The 12,036-nt window shown below is 38.2% G+C and overlaps 1 pseudogene; it reads right to left on the bottom strand.

The window, feature by feature from the left end:
* Positions 1-6,204: 6,204 nt before the first annotated feature.
* On the bottom strand, positions 6,205-6,663 carry LOC118852872 (annotated as a pseudogene).
* Positions 6,664-12,036: the final 5,373 nt, after the last annotated feature.

Here is a 12,036-nt window from a genome sequence, read left to right as displayed (position 1 = left end):
TACTTAAAATCCCTTAAGGCAGGGATTGTTTCCTTTTCGTTCTTGTATTTTGAGTAACTTTCACACTGTAGGTATTTGATTCATGCTTGTTGAGCTGAATTGTGTTCCTTGGTTACCTGCTTTTTTTTTTTTGCATATTCTACAGGGGATTCCTAAAGTTTGGACACATAGGCAAAAATGCATATATTCAAGAAATGAAATGAATGAAATTTTCAATAACATTTTATTTAGTTGGAATATTAACAAATAACATCTTCAATACGATTTCCATCATTTACAATGCAAAGGTTGATGCGCTTTTCAAGTCACGTGAACTCGATGCAATAACTCCACGTTGCCGTCTATTTTAGCACGTTCACTCTCTATGTGTTTAATCAAGTGTGTGGCATCTGTGATTTTCATTGAGTATACTTTCTCCTTTAGCATACCTCAGAAAAAGAAGTCAAGGGGGCTAAGGTCTGTTAATATTCCAAATATTTCAAAATATGCATTTTTGCCTATGTTTCCAGACTTTAGGGACACCCTGTACATTATCTTTCAAAAAATTGTCAGCCAACGCATTCTCAATGTAGCGACATCAGTCCTTTTAGATAGCTTTCTCTTATTCAATAGAATAATTTGGGTTTATATCATCAAAATTGTTATTCTTCAGGGCTTCCCATCCTTCATTGGCCAAGTTTCCCTGTATCCTTCCTATCCTTTCTCTGGGCTTGACAGAATTTTTTCTCATAAAATCAGTGCTCAACCATAGTTTACACACAGCTTCCTGTCCTCTATCGTGAAAGTTAAGATGGTATAGTCACCTTCCCCTAAGAGTCTGTCATTTTAACTCCAGGAAAAAGTTGCTTCGTGTTGGTCTGAATCAGGTCTAAAAGAGCAGTTACTGAGTTTGGTTTTTGGAAGAATAGAATTTTCATCAGAGTAAGTCAATAATTTCTCAGTAGGTATGCTTTTGGCATATAAGATCTTCATCGGCTGCTGAGGTCATTTATGTCTAATAGCTCTATCATATCACATCAGATTTCTTCCCTATCCTCTTTATCAACTTCTTCACTTTGGTTTGATGGTATAAGATTCATATTTACCAGTGTTTCTGAGATTTGGCTTCTTTCCCCACACCCACAAACTATAGAGAAGCAGGCCCCTCTTTCTCCCTTAATCTCAGGGATTTGCTTTCTCTTAAAGAGACAGAGATCGGTCCTGGCTTCACAGAAGCAGCTTCCTGGTCATCTACAGCATAAAAAATTCCAGTCACTGGCTACCAGGGTTGCTCCACCTTTGTGGATTAGCAAAACCACTTGAGATGCAATGTCTTTCCCTATATCCTGCATAGGAGCACTCAGATGCACTTCCAGATGGAAATGTGTCCCAGGCCTTAGAAGTTAAGTATAACTGTAATCTTGCTGCATATCCTTGTCGAGTTAGGACAAAGTAAATATCCTTTTGTTAATTTTTAAATGACTCGCAAGAGCCTCACTTCTTCCCAACATTGAACCTTTACTAAGAGGGTGCTAGTGTTAAAGCTGCCTCCAACAGCTTGACTGTAATATATTCCCACCAGAACATCCTGTGTGTTTTTTCTTGATTGATTCTCACCAAACAATCTCCACAATATTCCTCCCTCAGGCTCCTGGAATCCCTCACACAAGCATATCTTCTTCCTTCTCTTTTAAAAAATGATTTATTTTATTTATGGACTAAAGCAAGCATATCTACAACATCATATAATAAAAAGATGATTACACATGAAACTGCAAATCAATTATATACAACGTGCTATTCTTTTTAAATATATAATAAAGTATAACCCTACTTCCCCTCTCAAGGTGTATGGGTGTTCAAGGTCCTCTGGTGAGAAGACACGCTGAGCCCTTTTCAGGGCTGCTCATCCACCTTTGGTATCCACCTGGCAACCAATTCTCCCCTGTGGCTCCAAGCAGCTGGAGCATACACAGCCTCCACACCCTGGTAAACCATCTGGGCAGCTAGGCTAAACCAGGCTGAAGGTAACCAAGAGGCTATACACCCACTGGTGAGTTAGGGGAGGATGTCTACCCCAAGCACGTGAAGACTTCCCCCAGCAGAATAAGTGGATGAGAACAGTTTGTTCCAATGGCCATGAAGGCAGCTGAAGCAGGCACTGTGGAGAGCTTAGAGGTTGGTATATCATTGAGGCAGAATCCATGACTTCAAAGATAACCATGAATGTGCCTGAATGGTCTGGAATCACAGGATATAAGGAATTCTCTAAGTAGAAGGCAGAGGAGTTAAAGTGTTTATTGAAACTCAAAAGTAGCAGACCCATGGACCAGTGTCCCCAGTTCGACATCCTGGCAAGGACCTTCCAAAACCAGTATGCCCATCTCACAATAGGAGGCCACAGAAAAAACATTATGGCAGCAAGTGAAGCCATACTGGTGCTTCCCCCTGCCCCCAATGCCAGGGCCCTGCAGCAAGAAGACCACCCACTGGCCTCAAGCCCCTGCTCAGCACTCTCTGGTCTCCATGCGGGTCAGTCCTGCTTTTGTGTAGCGCCTGCCACCGTTGCCGCCTTCCACTGCTTCTGCCGCAATCTCCAAGCTGTGTTCCAGCTAGCTGACTGCTTCCTCTCTCCTTCAGCTCTTAACTGCTCTCACCAACTGCTTCTTAGCTCTGCTCCAACCGTTCAGCAAGCTCCTCCCACCACAGGCTTCATGTCATCACGTGGACCAGAACTCAGGCTCCTATCATTGGCTCCAGTCCTAGCCACTCCCCCCAGGACCCTGAGAGCCCCGCCCCCAAAGCCCAGTGAATGGGCAGGAAAGATCTTCCCGTTCACTGATTGCCTTTACACTTGGTCAGACATAGAAAATGCCAAGGTCATCTCCTGCATCCCTGGCCATCACTAGCCACCCTGACTTTTATCTTGCCCCATGGACGTTGATGACTCTGGAAAAGAGAGTGAAGCTGGTGACTTTGGGTAACCGTCTCACTTAAATCCAATTCATGCACAAGTTACGACATCACCCTGTGATGTCACTGGTCTTCTTAAAAATGAAGGACAAGCAGCAACAGCACCAACAATTTGTCCTCTCAGCATATTTATGGGGGCGGGGCATAGTTTACCTTCCCAGTGCTGTATTCCAAGCATGAGTTAGATCTCATTGAGGTTACTTTCTTCCATCAGCTTCTCTAGTTTGTCTTGTTTGTTACTTACACTCTGTGATTTCCTCTATAGGCACCTGAGACCTCACATTTTTATTTCCTCCTTTCTTGGAAATTGTCTCCTTTAATTTACTGCCCTTCAGCTCCGCTATTTTTCCTAAAATGTACCTGCCACCCTCTGGAGTATCTGATTTGGCTAATATATGTAGGTAGTTTACTCCTTTTCCTTCCATTTTCAGTTTAAAGCCTTTCTTATCAAACTCATAAGTCTCTAGGCAAATACATATTTTCCCAGTGCCCATTAGATGTACTCTACTCCTCTCTAATAATCGATTATTTTTCTTTGAGTAGAGGAGAGACACACATAGATTTAGACACAGACACAGATAGAAAGAGAAACACAGAGAAAATACTGACCTCCTTTATGACATTAAGTCCCCTCATCGCCATGGTCGAAGCTAGTGGATACACTGCAGGGTTTCAGTGTGTTTCCTGAACTATTGCGCCAAGAACACCCCCCATACACACACAAACACACACATCTTGTTCTAGACAAAAGACAGTGAAGATGAAGCTGAAGGCTCAATTTGTCAATAGCAGATCCAGAAGATCACAGGAGAGCTTCCAGGGAATTTAGTCCACTGAAAGCACCAGTCAGGTTAAAAATTAAAAACATCCTTTTCACGTCACAGTTTTGTTGTTGTTCAAGTCATTTCAGTTGTATCTTACCCTCCATGACCCCATTTGAGGTTTTCTTGGCAAAGACATAGGAGTGTTTCTGCCGTTTCCTTCTTCAGCTTATTTTACAGATGAGGAAACTGAGGCAAATAGGGTTAAAGTGACTTGCCAAGGTTCACACAGTTAGTAAGGACCTGAGACTGGATTTGAACTCAGGTCTTCCTGACTTCAGGCCCAGTACTCTAACCACCATGCCAGTCACCTAGCTACATATTGTATAACACATAGTATAAGGGATTAAACCTTCATATAGCACAAGTAAAGGGAAGCAGATGGACAACCGAAGTAAGTACCTATTACCTATTAGTTTGCATACTAGGGTTCTTTCCTTTGTACTGGGCTGGATCTTTGTTATAAAATTTAGCACCAGCAAGGTTATTCCTCCCTCATATTATAGAAAAGAAAATAGATATAAGAAAGGGAAGTGAGTTGCCCAAAGACACACAGCAAGTTAATAACAGAGCCCACAAAACAAGCTAAGCGCCCTCCCTCCCTATATATTATACCGTAGTTCTGGGGGTTACAGAGATCCTAGAGATGAGCCTATGATTTCCATGCAGACCATTGCTTCTGATGACTATTACTATTTCAAATTCCAGTGGTTGGTAGGGACAATGCAAGGGTACTCAATTTTGAAAGCATGGTAGCATGATATCATAGGATCACAGGCTTAGAACTACAAAGGTATATCCACTTCATTTAACAGATGAGAAAATTTAAGTCCAGGAAGACAAATTGAAAGCCTTTTAATAAATGATAATGTCAGTATAAAAGTTCTTTTCCACTTCTTTCAGATATTTTTGGTAGTATTCATTTTACCTTTGTCAGCCCATTCTTTCACATTTCAATGGATGAGTGAGCTCCTTGGTATGATTCTCTCCCCCAGTCCTCCCCCCCCTTTACTGATACTATTGTTCACCCATCCATGCTTCCTCTAAAGTCTAGTTACTTTTCGCAGGTAATTACTTAGGCTGTCCATCTGTTTCCATTTACTCATGCCCCATAAAGGTTCAATCCCATATACAATTAGCCCTTCCACACTATGACTTTCCCCATGGCAATTTCAATATGTCATAGGTCAGCATTAAAAATTAAATGGGAGTTTTTTGGAAGTTTTGTGGAAGTCACAGATAACATGCAAAGGGTGACAGCAAAAGTTTGGAAACTCAGAAATGTATAAAATATATGTATGGTATTGTATAATACCAACATATTTTATTTTTAATACCATAATAATTCAGACTTCTTCTCTGATATGAAGGGAGGGCCAAAAAGTTTTAGATAGATTTTCCGGATTGTGGGGGTACCACATCCCTAACCTCCATGATGTGGAAGGGATAGCTAAATACTATGTTATTTTTGTTTTTAATTTGACTTGTGATTTCATTGTACTCTCAATAACATTTTGAGGGTGGTAGTATCATCCACAATTATACCCTCCATTTTTGATTAATATTTTCTATGTCATACCTTGTAAAAAGAACCCTTAATACTTTCAAGACTGTGGCACCTTGAGCAGTCTTGCCTTGGCAGCCTACCCGCACTTCCTAATGTCTTCTTCTTCTTTTTTTTTTTTAGCAAATTTTTTATTTTATTTTATTTTGTCCCCTAATTTTTGAAAACATATTTTAACAGATCTTTTCTTCCTCATAACTCTGTCTTTGCTTCAACAGGTACATTTAGCTATTCATTCCCAGAGGAAGAACTGATGGTGTCTGAAAACAGATTGAAGAATACTTTTTTTTGCTTTGTTTTCCTTGAGGGTTTTTTTTTGGTCTATGCTTTCTTTCACAACATTACTCTTATGGAAATGTTTTGCATGACTACAGATGTATAACCTATATCGAATTGCTTGCATTCTCAATGGAAGGTGGGGTAGGGAGGGAAGAAGGGAGAGAATTTGGAACTTAAAGTTTTAGAAATGAATGTTAATAATTGTTTTACATGTAACTGGGGAAAATAAAATACAAAATTAGAAAAATTGGACAGGTACATTTGAAATCTAATTTTATTAATATCTTTTGCTCTTCCATTTCATTCATTTTTGACCATTTTCTTCCCCCTCCCATTCCCTGCAAGCCATGTGTTAAGGATTTAAAAAGAAGGAAACAAGAAAGTTATTCAGTAAAGCTAGCCAACACATTGACCCTGTCCAAAAGTACATGTAATATTTCACATCCATAATTATCCCCCTCTTCATCTCTGGCATCCATCTCATTCTCTCTTTTCACAGAGCCACCACCCTAATTTAGGCCCTTATTAACTGATGAACTATTTCAATAGCCTCTTTTTAAAAAAAAATTTCATTTTTAATTGCAACTGTACAACAGACCATTTTATTCTTGCATCTTTTCAATGGTTTCTTCTTTACATTTGCCCTTCTTCTTTCCAACTTGTTGGGATTTGGCTTTATCTTCAAGAATCTTTTTGTGATCTTTGTCCAGTTTCAGTCTGGTGATAACTACCTTTCTAGGATGAATTCCCACATGGACAGTTGTGCCATTAGCTTTTTCTTCTTGCACATGTTCAATGTAGATGACATATTTCTTTCTGTAAACCTGGACTACCTTGCCAATTTGTTGACCTTTGTAGCATCCATGAACCACCTGGACCTCGTCATCCTTCTGGATGGGCATCAAGTGGACGTTGTATTTCTGCCTCCTTGGAGAGCGGGGATGACATGATCTTGCGCCGGATGTACAAGGGCACGTTGAAGTGTCTCTTGTGGTTCTTGCTTCGGTCTGAGGTCAAGAACGGATTGAACTTCATTTCAGCAAGTGGGACTACCCAAAAAACTCAATAGCCTCTTAATTGATCCACCTTTCTCAAGCTTCTCTCCCCACTCTAATCCATCTTGAGTAGAGTTGCCAAAGTAATTTTCCTTAAGAACAGGTCTGACCATGTCACTTCCCTATTCAGTAAATTCTAGTAACTTCTTATTATCTATGGGATCAAGTATAGAGTAAACTCTCCTCAACATTTAAAATTAGTCTCAATCTGTTCCCATCTTACATTGCTAGCCTTATTATACTTTATTCAGCTTCACATATTGTACAATCCAGCTGCCTGGCCTTCTCACTCTTCTTCACAGAAAGCACTTTATTTCTTCTCTCCAAGACTTTGCACTGTCTGTCTCTCATGCCTGGAATGCCTTCTCTACTAACCTCCTTTACTTATTGTCCCAGGCTTCCTCGAAGGTCAAACTTAAATGCTGCCTTCTATAAGAAGCCTTTTCGGTCTCTCCATATTCGTCCTTGGGCATAGTTCAAAATTGTTCTCCAGAATGGTTGGATCAGTTCACAATTCTACCAACAGTGCATTAATTTGCCTATTTAATCACATTCCTCCCAACAGTTGTCATTTTACTTTTCTGTCATGTTATACAATTGGATAGGTATGAAGTGATACCTCAGAGTTGTTTTAATTTACATTTCTCTAATAATTAGTGATTCAGAACATTTTTTTCCATTTGACTATTGAAAGTTTTGATTTCTTCTTCTGTAAACTTCTAGTGCATATCCTTTGACCATGTATCAACTCAGGAATGGCTCTTATTTTTATAAGTTTGGCTCAGTTTCCTATATATTTCAGAAATGAGGCATTTTTTTTTTGCTCTAAAATTCTCCCCTCCCCCATTTCCTACTTTCATTCTAATTTTGGCTGCATTGGTTTTGTTTGTGCAAAAACTTTTAAATTTCATGTAAACAAAATTATCTCCTGTGATCTACTTTATCTCTTGGTCATAAACTCTTCCCTTAACCATAAATCTGGTACATAAATTTTTTCCCATGCTCTTCTAATTCACTTATCATATTACTCTTTATGACTAAATTAGGTAACCATTTTGACTTTATCTTGGTATATGGTGTGAGATGTTGGTCTATGCCTAGCTTCTACTCATTTGCTTTCCAGTTTTCCTAGCCATTTTTTGGTGAAATTGTGAGTTTTTGCCCCAATATCTGGAATCTTGGGATTTATCAAACACTTGGTTACAGTGGTCATTTACTTCTGTACATTGTATATCTAATCAATCACTTTATTTCTTAGCCAGTGCCAAATTGTTTTGATGATTATCACTTTGCAATACCATTTGAAGTGTCATACTGCTAGCCTGCTTTTCTTCACTTCTTTTTGTTATTGTTGATTCCCTTGATATTTTTGACCTTTTGTTTGTCCCAGTAAATTTTATTATTTTTTCTAGCTCCATAAATTAATTCTTTAAAAATTTTATTGGTATGGCACTAAATAACTAAATTAATTTAGGTAGAATTGTTACTTTTATTACATTGGCTTGGCCTACCCATGAGCAATTAATATTTATTTAATTATTTAGTTCTGTCTTTATTTATGTGAAGAGCATTTCATAATTTTTTTATAGAGTGCCTGCATGTGTCTTGGTGAGTAGACTCCAAATATTTTATACTTTGTGCAGTTATCTTAAATAGAATTTTTCCTTCTATCTTTTCATGCTTAGTTTTGTTGGTAATCTATAGAAATGCTGGTGATTTATGGGATTTATTTCATATCCTGTAACTTTGCAAAGGTTGTTCATTGCATCAACTAGTTTTTTAGTTGATTCTCTAGGGTTCTCTAAGTATAGTCTCATATCATTTGCAGAGTGATAGTTTAGCTTCTTTATTGCCTATTTTTATTCCTTCAATTTCTTTTTCTTGTTTTACTGCCATTGCCAGCATTTCTAGTACAATATTAAATAACAGTGGTGTTCATGGACATCCTTGCTTTACTACTGATCTTATTGGGCAGGCTTCTAGTTTATCCCCATTACAAATAATGCTTGCTCTTTGTTTTAGATAAACACTACATTTTTATTTTAATAACAGCTCCATTTATTTCTGTGCTTTTAAATTTTTAAAAACTTTGCCAAAAGTTTTTTCTGCATCTATTGATTTAGTCATATGACTTTTTTTGTTTTTTTGTTATTGATTCGGTCAATTATGCCCTGATATATTCTTAAATGCTATCACTGTGATATTACATAGCTTGTCTTGAGGCAACAACGTCCAAATGTGCTGGTTGCACTATCATTGGTGAAAAAAATAGATCAGTAGGGAAATTTTGGAAAATCCATTCCAATTTCTATGTGCTTTCCTCCCGCTACCTTGATTTTCAATTATTTTAGGGATAATAAACTTTAGTTGGGGATCATATGAAAGTTTCTATAGACTTGTTTTTGACTTCATTGTTTTTTTGTTCTTTCGTGAGATAATAAAACCTTCCTCTCAAACTGCTCCATAGTATTTTAAAGTTCCTAAGACACTTATAGTGTTTTGGTATCACACCCTAAATTGGTGTTGCCCTTGCCTTGGTTGTCATCTTTCTCTGCTTGACAAGGAGATCAAAGGTGTGCTAGGAAAGGAAATGTCTGCTCGTCTCTGCTTCTTGTTGCTATGATTACTTTGCAACAGGCAAAAACATGGTCATAAACAACGTCAATATCTATGTCTTTTCCATTTCCTAATTTTTATTACATTATTATTTTATTGTTATATTTTAGTATTGAGCACATTTGAATAGGTCAGTTTGGAGATGTTGCAAATATATGCAAAGTCTTCTCCTGATTATATTATATTTTCTTCTGAGGCGATGTTTATTTTAAACTTTGCTCTTGTTAGTTGATGGTCAGATTGCCCATGATCAGCTGATTTTGAAACAATGTCTATGTCAGTAACTGGTTATTTCTTTTCTGTTGAGATAAAATAAATGAATGTTTTGTCATCTTGTTTATTGTTTGCCACATCCAGAACCTTCTGACATCTTCTTGAAACGTTCATGATATACAGATGTGAACATCCTTATAATAAGTAAGTCTTTGGACTTTTTCTATTTCTTAATCCTGAACCACATTTTATAACATATTTCTTGCCACCTCTCCTTTGTCCACCTTTGCATTGAAGTCACTGAGTATTCTGGTAAATGTTGATTGCTTTTGTAGGGTTTTGGCAAATTCTTCCATAAATTTTTCCTTCTTCATTTTTTTGCAAAGGTCTTCTTGGTGGCTTTTTTGTTTAAGCTCTCCACAAGCATTGCTAGAGAAGATGACCAAGTATCTCACGTACTTTATCATTGTTGCCTTTGGGAAGAATGATGAAATCAATTCTGCTAAGTAAGTCCTTTGCTTTCAAGTTTCTACAGATAATCTATGAGACTTCTTGACATTTAACTGCAATTTCCGTTTGTATTCTGCTTTCATTTAGCATAGGAATTAATTTAGTTAATTTTGATGTGATTAAGTACTCCCAATAGTATATTGATTTTGCCATTCCTAGCACGGGATTTTAAGGGATAAAAATATAGCTTTCTAAGCTCCTGCTAACTACCAGTTTTATTGATAATACTCAAACCACTGGTGTTGCACCTTTTCACACACATACATACAAGGATACACAGATGTCTGTGCTAGTCTGTTTTCCTGGGCCAAGCAAGTCCCACATCCTGGTTTCTGAGAGATTACACAGCATACACACATCAGAGTCCCAGGACATCAGGCTTTCCTGTAACAAAGATCAGTGATGAATGAGCCCAGGAGTTAGAACTAACGTTATTTTATACTTAGGAAGGTAAAGAGCTTAGAAGCCTCTTAAAATGGATCAGTGTAGAGTAAGCAGAACCCAGGCACCATTTGAATATGCCAATTAATTGGTTGGGTAAGGATAAACACAAAGATTGCAAAATTTCTTTTGCCACCCTATTAAGTATCTGAGGTTAGATCTGAACTCTGGTCTTCCTGACTCCAGGCTTAGCATTCCATCTACTGTACTACCCAGCTGCCTTGACCACTTAATATCCATTTACTTTAGCAAAAAACATATTTGTTTTCAAGGACATGGTGATAAGAAAAGCAAAACAACCCTCCTCCACCTTCCCCCTCACCCCCCATCTCAGGGTCACACTCTCCCTATCTTCCTCTGTCTCTTGGGAAAGTATGCTCAAATGCAGTTTGATTCCTACCTATCATTGGTCCCACCAAACTTATATAAAAATTCAGCCTTGCTGCCCGGTGAGTTCCTTGGCTAATGCAAGGCTGAGTCCCAAAGATCATTGCTTGATTTTTGAGGCATTAATATCTACGATGCAGTTCTCTTGGAAGAACTGTATTCATGAATTCCAAAGTCATTCTAGTTGTTTCCATCTATGTGTGTCCCTCCTTTCTCCCTCAGGGGGAAGGGATTTGATTTGGGTAAATTGTATAAGATTTATTAGGTCTTGGATAAAGATGTCATATTTAAAGGACCAGCAATTATGTTAATGTTTAAAGATGGTATAAATCTCTACCCCCCTCTATCTTTCTCCTCTCTCCCTCCCCTCCTTCTCTCTCTCCATTTCTCTCTCTCTCTCTCTCTCTCTCTCTCTCTCTCTCTTCTCTCTCTCTCTCTCTCTCTCTCTCTCTCTCAGTGTGTCTCTCTGTGTCTCTCTCTCTCTGTCTCTCTCCCCCTGCCCCCTCTCTCATTTAGCACCCGTTGCTCCTCCTTTGTCAGTTTTGCCACTGCTACTGAAGAAACAGAAAGTGGCAACAGAAAACTGAAGGTCATGTTATATTTTACTTTGTTTCATAATTTTCCTTAGCCAAATAATTCATCACCTAATATCTGTTTTATTGGTGATGTTATTGTCCATGCTCAATTAGGTTGGTCTTTGAATGTCAGTTCTTGTCTTTTACCCTAGCTATATTTAAAGCCTTCACATCTTGATGGATTCTGATTGTGCATCAAGGATTCAATGTTACTCACTTACTTTGATGAAACATCAAAGTAGGACTTTGTAAACAGTTGGTAAGGCCATAGGTCTTATTTTCCCTACTGCAACACTGTAAGGACCACTAGATTTTGCTAACTGCCATGCTGCTGCGCCATATATAGTATTTCCACTACCTTGCAGCTGAATCCTGCTATTCATGCTGTCTCACTCTATTGGAAAGTGAGCTCCCTGAGAGCAAGAACTGTGTTAATTTTCTATTTGCATCTCCAACACTTATTCAGATTCTTTGCTCATAGTAGGCACTTAAATACTTTTTCATTCATTTATTCATAGAGATAGAAAAAAAGCTATAATGGGGGATTGGCTCATGTGTAGCATGTATCAGCTACCATGGCTGATGCAAATTTCCCATGTGGAAAAGGCTGAAGAGCCTATTTC

This window comes from Trichosurus vulpecula, chromosome 6 (genome assembly GCF_011100635.1).
Source record: "Trichosurus vulpecula isolate mTriVul1 chromosome 6, mTriVul1.pri, whole genome shotgun sequence".
Lineage (NCBI taxonomy): Eukaryota > Metazoa > Chordata > Mammalia > Diprotodontia > Phalangeridae > Trichosurus > Trichosurus vulpecula.
Note: the sequence above shows the minus strand (reverse complement) of the source record. Positions and strands in the feature narration are given on the sequence as shown.